This window comes from Pavona decussata, unplaced genomic scaffold (genome assembly GCF_977016875.1).
Source record: "Pavona decussata unplaced genomic scaffold, jaPavDecu1.1 SCAFFOLD_274, whole genome shotgun sequence".
Taxonomy (NCBI): domain Eukaryota; kingdom Metazoa; phylum Cnidaria; class Anthozoa; order Scleractinia; family Agariciidae; genus Pavona; species Pavona decussata.
The window spans coordinates 627,755-637,371 of NW_028145676.1; positions in this window are offsets into that span (position 1 = coordinate 627,755).

Consider the following 9,617-nt stretch of genomic DNA (forward strand, 5'->3'; position numbering starts at 1 on the left):
ATGTTGTATAATAGAGACCTTATGAAAAGACGACGGCGACGGCGACGGCGACGGCGACGGCGACGGCGACGGCGACGGCGACGGCGACGACGATGGCGACGGCAACCGGACACAAAATTAAAAGCCTTATGAGCAAAAACAATCGCTCTACACGTGCGTTTTTAATTTTGGTACATTTCTTTGCCGTCCTCTACAAAACAACAACGTGAAATGACCAAATTCAAGGTTTTGTGGAGAACGTGAACACAAGAAGGTGAATTTTTCATTCTCTTATTTAACTTGAACGCCACTCCCTACCAATTTGGTCCCTGGGTAGTTTGTTGTTTGTATAGAAATTGAACGAGTTGAAATAATCGCGAAGTAGCAGAAATGAAATAAAGTTACATTTTCAAATGACGTTTGCGTTGGCGTCGCCGTGTTGCATTCGTAAGGTTAAGCAGCGCGGACGGCGACCTTAATTGGCCACCGTAAAGAGATTCGAATTTACCTTTACAACTTTTTTGATAAACCAAACGTTCGGTTATACTCCCCGCCGACGCAAAGTTCGGTTAGAAACTAACTTATTTATCTTCTGAAATTCATACCCATTTTTAGACCAATCCAGATCCCGGTTTTCAGACTTTCAGCATATACTAAAATGATGGTTAAAGTCTAAATCATATTTCAGCCCAAAACGGCCCAAAAACCATAGACGATGAGAAGTCCAAAGACTACTGCAAGGCTGACACAACGTAATGTATTTTAAAATAATATTTCGGCTGGCCAAACCAGCCTTCTTCAGGTTTAGATGTAACATCTAAACGTGAAGAAGGCTGGTTTGGCCAGCCGAAATATCATTTTAAAATATATTACGTTGTGTCAGCCTTGCAGTAGTCTTCGGACTTCTCATTGTGTATTTTTCAAGTTTGGCTGATTAGATCTCCTGTGAGATCCAACGTACAAGCAAGCAGGACCTTCGTTCACGGCTTTTGCAGTTTTAAAAGTTTTCATTCAAAAACCATACCCTTTGGCGCCGTACTTACCTATAAAGCTTATATAGTGGAGTACCAACCCCCCCCCCTCCCCCCCTTCTCCGGGCGTTGAGGACAGGAAGGAGCGCATATTCTCAGATGATTGCAGCTCTATTCTGTTCATGAGTAACCAACATAAATGTTATGAATGTCAATCCACACATGTGTAAAGAGGATAGATACATGACCAGCCTATGCCCCTTGATTGTATTTGGACAAAAATGTATGAATCTTTAAAGCTCTTTAGATTTTTCAGCCCCAAACCGTTTCCCGCCCTCTGCTTGGCCAAAAGGACGCAAAATTCTGTTCCTTATGTCAAACCTATCGTTTGTCAAACATTCCCTTTTCTCCCGAAACGGCTCAACGTGCGATCAGAAGTTCTTCTATTCTAGTTGTGTATTTCTGCCAACGATCAAAAAGTGAAGTAAAGTAAAATAAAGTTGTTTTGTGCGGACATTAATATCATGAGATCCAAGTTGACTTTTTCAATTCCAGTCCATTGAAATGTTTCGCAATTATTTCCCTACCGGCCCCACCCTGAACGCAAAACCTCGTCCCAGAGCCCAACGCGCTTGAATAAAACCCTCTCGCTAAGAATCATGGGTGATTGTCTGCCAAAAGCAGCATGGCGGAGTATTTGGCGTCCATCTTTGGAACAGAGAAGGACAAGTAAGTGAATTCTGAACGGCTTTTCATCACTGTCAAAGTTTTAGTACTAGGAAGTTTTGGTTGTTGAAGCCATCTTGCCGTACGTTTGTGAAAAGTTTGTTTCCTGTGCCCACTTTGATCAAAACTCGCGTACACAAATTGGAAAGCGTGTTATTATTACGCGATCGAGTGCACTCATTTAAAACGAAGTGGGTCATGAAAGTTGAAGCTTAAGTCCATCAAAATCGCAGACCCAATGAAGTCAGCATTTTAAAATAATGGGAGCTTATGACTTCTGCCCAGCAAACGATTATCCTTCAAATGTTATTCTACGTAAGTTAATTCATCGCTGTTTTGAACTGTAGGTCCGGTTCCAGACGCCGTACTTCACATGAACCGAATCGATTCGACTTTGGACGACTCATGGGAATTACAGCGTCTGAATCAAAGCCGATGTACAGCCATTATTCCCAGCCGAGCCGAGCCGATCCGAATTAGATCGACCATTCTGAATTGATTCAGACGCCATAACTCACATGAACTTAATTCATTGAATTCGATTGGGTTCGCATGAAGTACGGCATCTGCTCCGGGCCTTGGAATGATTTTCGTTGGCAAAAAGTTGTGTTCTGTTAGTTCTGTGCACGTGCGGAGAACAAAGTGTATTGATCATTCATTTTCCAGTGATTTGTGAAAATCTCCATTTGTTTAGGGTAAATTGCTCTTTCTAATTCAAAATCGGAGCACGTCGACATGGAGAGCAATGCTCGAGACTTCACAACAAGCCAACTTTTAGTCAGGAGAGTACATTTCTTTTTTGGCATCACTTTCCATGATAAGTGTATTATCATTTGTCTCACAATGTATAGTCCTGGCCACTGCAATAGCAGGAACTACAAGCGTACAAATGCGTGCAGTGTGGCAGATTAACGCGTGCGTTACGCACACATAAATTTTTACACTAACTATTACACGCACCTTGAATTACACGCAGTCTCCACTTACTTTGACCAGATAGAAATCGCCTTGTCCATCACATGCAGTTTGCGGGAATTTTTTCACTTAACGGCAATGTACATGAATTTGGACAAAAGCTTCTCGCAATTTAAGCAAAAGGTTGGTAGGAATCTCAGAGGATCAGAGTCTGTATTTTAATCTTTGAGAAATGCAGCCTCGTTTGTATCCTTAGGATTAGTTGTTATCTTTCTATAAACCGTCAATAAACCTAAAGCTGCGATTTACAACTCTTTGTAGTTACTTTGAGTTATAAATCACGATGTTTTGACTGCTTACTGCTAGTCTTCATCAGGCGATGAGGTTGACTGGTTATTATTATTGTATCTGCATGTACCACGATGAACAACAACAACCTCTTTCTCGACTTTCTGTGATATAACATAGTAGGTTATTGCAATGGAAGGGGTGTCCAGTTGATTTGCTACAAACTCGTTTCGTTACACGGTTGTTTCGCTACACCGTTAAATATGAAAGTGTGATTATTTCTCGTTCTTTTAGTGAGTTCCCGTGGAATTGTCTTAGCTGTTTCAGACTGCGTTTCATAGTGTTTGTGCAAGGATTTAATTGAGTTCAAATAATAGAGAATAAGTCAGGTTTACAGTCAATTCACGTCACACGCGACTGGTAATTTTGAAATTTAAACGGAGTTTTGAAATTTTCATGCCAGTTTTGGACATTGCCAACAAGATTTCAGAGTTCCCAGAGTTTTCAGAAATTTCCCTAGTTTATTGACAGTGTAAGGGTATGAATTTTTCTTTACGTTACAGCATTAAGTATTTCAAGAATAACAATTTTTTTCCAAGTATTTTGAGTCTTTTTTTTTTTTTTCAGTTAATGCATCTTTGTCGGAAAGATTTCCAGAGAAATGTTCAACATTTCATTCACACGTCGGACATTACAAAGAGAAATTCGAATGTTTATTTAATTCTCGGAAATACTGGTCACGCGTGACGTGAATTGACTGTAAAATGTAGCGAATCAACTAAACTGCGCCGGTCTCTGTAAAACGCAGACCGGATGGCGGCGGATGGCGGATGATAAAATGCGGATAATAAAATGCCAATGGAAAAATGCGGATGACGAAAAAAATTAAAATAATAAATAAATAAATAAACAATTTCTTACGCCCAATTTCTTTTAGAAATTATGTAAAAATTACGTGAAAATTAAGTACTGATTCATGCCGAAAGACTTACGCTATGGCTTGACTTTTGTTATATGCCCGACGAAACTAATCGAACAGTTCGGTAATCGAACTTAATCGAACGATTTGGTTCGATTAGTTCGGAAATCGAACACAAACGAACCAAAATATTTGTGTGAGAGTTCGATTGAGTTCGTTTTCCGAACCCAATCGAAACTAATTGAACGATATAAAAATCACTTAATTTAAGGTGGCCGAATACAGTTTTTTAGTGTACAGGTGTTAGAAGACGTTATTTGGAAACTATGTACTTCTGGACGCCCAAAATTGGTATGGGGTAAGACTAACTAAGAAGGAATGTATTTTTGTACGTCTTGTTGAGCTTAGTACCGTTTCCATGGCAACGCAGAGGAATATTAAACGTCCATAAATAATAGGTTTCCTTTATTTTGAGAAAATGTACTCATTAGATTTTTTCCATTTTTTGTATTTAGAAAAACTCACAAAACACTGACACAGTTGCACTACTTTCATGTAATTATAACAGAGAGATCTTCTGTAAATATCGATTTTGCATTTTGTTTTGTGAAGTTACCCTCTGTTAGATTTAAGTTTCTCTTTGTAGACGAGTTACGCTTTTAGGGAACTATTTTCATGCCAAATGTCACGAAATTCTAATGAGCGGTTCCTTAGAAAACAGTTCATTTCCACGAAAACAACCAGTCGCAATTTTTTGGTCTAATGCGCATGCGTGGCCTTAATTGGGTTTCGTGGCAAAGATGAAATCATGCGTAATGTCTCAGTGAATGAATTTTTTTGCTCGGAAAGAAAAGAAAAAGTGTCCAGAAATGAGAAACTTAGTTATTTAAGATGAAAACTTAACTTTATTATCCAATTCATGTGAAATTGAGGGATCACTTTATCGACCGCCGTATTAGCGTACCACAACCCTAGCGCGCTTAATAGCATCACTAACAGAATCTGCAAAGCACGCGCAAAAACTGTGTTCGACCACCTTAAAATATGCCAGTTCAGCGGCGGGACCGTCTTAGCATACGTATATAAGTAAAAATTAAAAGCAATAATTGATAATCACTTTATTGAAATAACCTTTGGGAATAAAAAACACAGTGAGTTTATTGTAAAATCGAAAATGATCTAAGTTCAACGGACTATAAGACAACGCAAGTTGCGAAGTACGCGGTCTTCAACACAATATCCACAAGATAACATGAGATAAATGAGACTGCCATAATTACAAGTAAAGCAATTAAAAGCAACAATAGAGTTGTTAACCGTGTAACGATTTCTAAAAAAAACTCTGCAATTTCAGCACATAGGAGGTCGCTTAACAGCTTAAGACTTGCACATTATTTCCAGATCCATGTGGCCGATACAGTACAGGCTTGGAGCTTTACGTGGCAGTGTTGAATGTTGAATGACACTGTCCGGTGCATGGATTCGTTTAAACGGAAAATAAATCAATTTTTGTTGCTGGAGTCATCCCCAAAACAGTGTGTGTTCTCATACTCCGGACACCATTTTCAACTAACAATCGGACCCGGAAATCCAACCAGAAAAATATATATTCACTGATGCAAAATCAAACCTAATCCGCGAACTCATTGGAACTCATTGAACCCAATCAAACCTTACCGAACTAATCGAACCCATTCGAACGTTCGATTTGGTTCGATTAGCCCAGTTTTTTGTGAGGGTTCGATTGTGTTCGATTATCGAACTCAATCGAACCCAATCGCGTGATTGTGTGTCGATCAAGTACTGCAGTAGTAGTGTAGTTTTCTTTGTTCAATGTTAGTTACTAATAAAGATGGGGAAAAAAAAGGACTGTAGTGGTGATGTTAAGTTGAAAAGTATGGATCCCGATGATAAAGTACGTCTTCTTCGATGAAAGTTTTTTCTTTTTTTCGGACCCGACGATACCTAAAGAAAAAAATGTGTGAAATCTGTGATTAATTAATTAATTTATCAATTTATTTATTATTTTAATTTTTTTGTCATCTGCATTTTATTATCCGCATTTTATCATCCGCCATCCGCCGCCATCGGGTCTGCGTTTTACAGAGCCCAAACTGCGCGGTGAGAGTAATGTGGCATGACCTGCGGCATGGCATAATTATGCGAAATACGATACTCGCGGAATGACTCAAAGAAATAAATTAACTGAAGAGTGCGTCAGTTTTTGGCGCCAATTTTAAGAGCATTAGGTTTTTTGATGTTGCGGAAAATGCAACAGAGGGGCTGATTAGAAAATACAAGCCTGTAGCTGGAATAGAACATGTCTGATCGGAGGTCAGGAAGAAGTGAGGGTGTAAGAAATCGATGAATACTGTTTATTGTTCTCACATTCAAGGAAATATGAGTACATGTGCCTATTCTCGGAAACTTTTTGCAATTTTCTCGTATATAGTTCCTTCAGTTTAATACCTAAACACGTTCTAAAGATTGGCTGATTGAACGCTTGAGGTTTCGTACGATCGTTCGCAGATGATTAATCGCCTTCCCTGGAAAAAAAATATCCCCTTTATTATGTTAGTATACGTCTCGTTGAAGAAAAAACGAAGTAATATTAAAAGTATATGTTACCTTTTCCGGACTTAAAAAACATTTTTAAGTCAGTTTGGGTGAGACCTTCCTCGGGTAATAAAGCGCTGAAACAGTATGAAGTGGTCTATAGTCACCGGTCCCACGGCACCTCCACCGGATAATTTGTTTTACCACGTATCGCATTTGTTATCTAATTCCACATTGTTATCCCAGAATTTTATTTCATAGATATAACGAGCTATAGTTGTGTCAACGGCTAATAAAATATGTGGGTCGTTAGGAAAAATACTCCGCTACCCTCCCCCGCCGGTTAGGTCAATGAAACTTACAACTTACAACTTGACCTGTGACCTACCCACCGAAAGCGCTTTCATCGCCCGCCGCTTCAAATCACAAATATTTATAGCCAATTTTTTTAATTTAAGGGGGTAAATATTCCTCGATGCGATGTTTAATAAGTTTTGCCGCTTTTGGAAATTGCGTTTGTTGGTTATTTCGGCTCGCTGTCAAACCGGCCAGGTAAGCTTTCAGGAAAAGTTGGGAAGTTTCTTCGCTATTCTTTTATGAAACTGTTGTTGAACTTAAAATGCGTTTGGCCTTCGGTTTGTCCGAGAATAGTTTATCAGACGCTGCGAACATTTAACGGTTACATATTGTAACGAATAAAAAATTTGTAACAAACTCATGAGAAAAATAGGTTTTGTTTTTTCTCACCTTACATTTTCGGCGAGATACGTACGCAAGTTGAACTTGTCAATTACATGGAAGTCAAAAGGTGAAAAGCGAACATGAAACTTAAATTCACTCAGTCCCTTGACTACGAAAATTCATAGCTTTCTTTACCCTCACCCCTTCATAACCAGCGATCGACATGATTTATCCCAGCCTTGTATTTTTTAATCCTATTTCTGTCGTCTAGTTGTTTTTAAAAGTTTAGCTTGGAAACCACAACATCTATAATTATAAAATTGGCGCGAAAACAGGACGCGCTCTTCAATTAATTTATTTCTTTAAGTCGTTCGGCAAGTATCGTATTTCGCATAATTATGCATGCCGCAGGTCATGCCATATGCCATTCTACAAACTCATGCCGTCTTTTACCCTCACCGCTTCTTGCCCCTTCCAAGTTAAAATATTCTTTTGATTTTTGAGCTTAAGAGCGAGATAAGAAGGGCTATTTTGAATGCGAACAAAAGAATATTAGAAGGGCAGCCATTTTGGAATAAGGGTTATGGGGTTGTTTTCATACTCGAGGAGAATCAACTTTTTTATGAAAACGGTATCATAAGAATTTGGCAAATAGAGTGTGTCTGTTTGCTCAGATGTCAACTTCAAAAGCTTCACTTCTTTGAGATTTTCCTATTGTGTACATTGTTAGAAGAAACAAAAACAATGCATTTGTCAAAAGGTCTTATTTCAGTTAGTTGTTGACTAGTTTATTTTATGCGGAAAGTTGAGGCCATAAAAACACTCGGCAGAAACGAGGGAAAATGCGCGCTCGGTTGCATTTATTTTAAAATATAAATACACAAAAGGATGGCAGTAAATCCTTACATGGTGCATTTAGAGACATAACACCCCGATGCAAATTCAACGCTCAGAAACTACCGGAGACTGGTACGAGTGAGGAATTATGGGATAGTTTTGGTAGGCGGATGGAAGTTGCGCCGATGAATAAGTGTTTTTCATGGCCGTCAGTTGTATAGGAAATACTCTTTTAGGTGAAAACTATTTAAGGACGGTTTCTGCTTTTGTTACTGCGCATACGTTCCGCGCATTCCAAGATACTCGAGGTTCCTATGGGTAGTGCCTACTAATACAGTCTGCGGCATGCCGGTGTGGTTTAAAACTATGCGGAGAAAGCAGAACTTAGCAAGTGCTCTTGGAATCCAAAAAGAAAACTGGGGATAACCATGCATTTTTTAGAGATAGAAAAGCTTCAATTTTGAACAAAACTCCATGAATTTCTTTGTATTTTACTGTTGTTTAGAATAATTGTTGCTTAATTGTCTCTAAATAAAAGGGGTTACCACTAAATTTATTTTTGGATTTTAATAGCCCTTGCTAAGATCTGCTTTCCCCGCATAGTAATAAACCAAACAAAAATACTTCTTTATTAGTAGGCATCGTCCTTAACCACAGCTACGCTACACTGAATAAACGCCGGAAAATGCCCTTATTCGTAGGCGTGATGTCCATCCGCCTACCCAAACAATCCCACCATCCCTAGCGCGTAAAAGTCTTCTTATAGTTTCTAGAATATCAAAATGCACACTGTCTTTACTGTTCTCCCTTTATCTCTTATCTTGATCATTTGTCGTATTCTCTTGCCCCTCTCAAGTTCGATCAAGTGGTGATATGGTAAGGAGAAGTTAGATGCTGATAGCATTTGGGAGTTCAAGCCTATATTAATTTTTTGTACCATACTATTCTAAACCGAATTCCGTTTAGAAGGCGTTAATTAAAAGCTAAATGACTTAAAGGAAGAGAAGAGTTGTCAGGTTTTACAGTTTAGTTATGTTCATATATCACTTTGCTAAGACCCAACATAGAAAATAAATAAACAAATAATAAATGAATAAACAATTTCTGGGATTTGCACTCTTCTCGTTAGAAAATAAAAGCATGTGTAAATAGGCACGCAAAGCGTACATGTGGGTAGTGCTGTAGACGCGCTGTGGACCTGTTTGTACTCACTCTTGACGACATAGTGGGTAGAGTACTATACAGTCAGTACCCCAAAATATGCGTATGGGTTACCCATAAAACCACAGTGAACACAGAGCACTTCAAACATTGTATTTGTCGCTGAACAAGATTAATACATCGATTTTCACTACGTCTCGCGAACGTCCTTTTCTCTTGTAAAACTGTCCCGGATGTATGTGGCCTACGTCACGCGTTACAAACTTCCGCTTCAGGCTAACTGAGTTTCCATTTCCGGTTACTTTTACCAATGTTTACAACCTAACAAACAGCTGTTTCCAAAAATAAGCGTAAAGCGTTCACAAAAATGCCGAAAAGTAGTCTGGAAAATACACAATAAATTTCAATAAAAGCTCAGAATCCTCGAAATTTATTGGGTATTTCCCAGAGTACCTTTTGGCATTGTCGGACGCTTTTACGATTTTTTTGGGCAACCTTCGTCGCAACAGCTGTATGCTAATTAGATCACCCCCATCATTTAGCCGACGCTCTTTTGGCTCGTCACGCAATCGTTCTTCACCAAA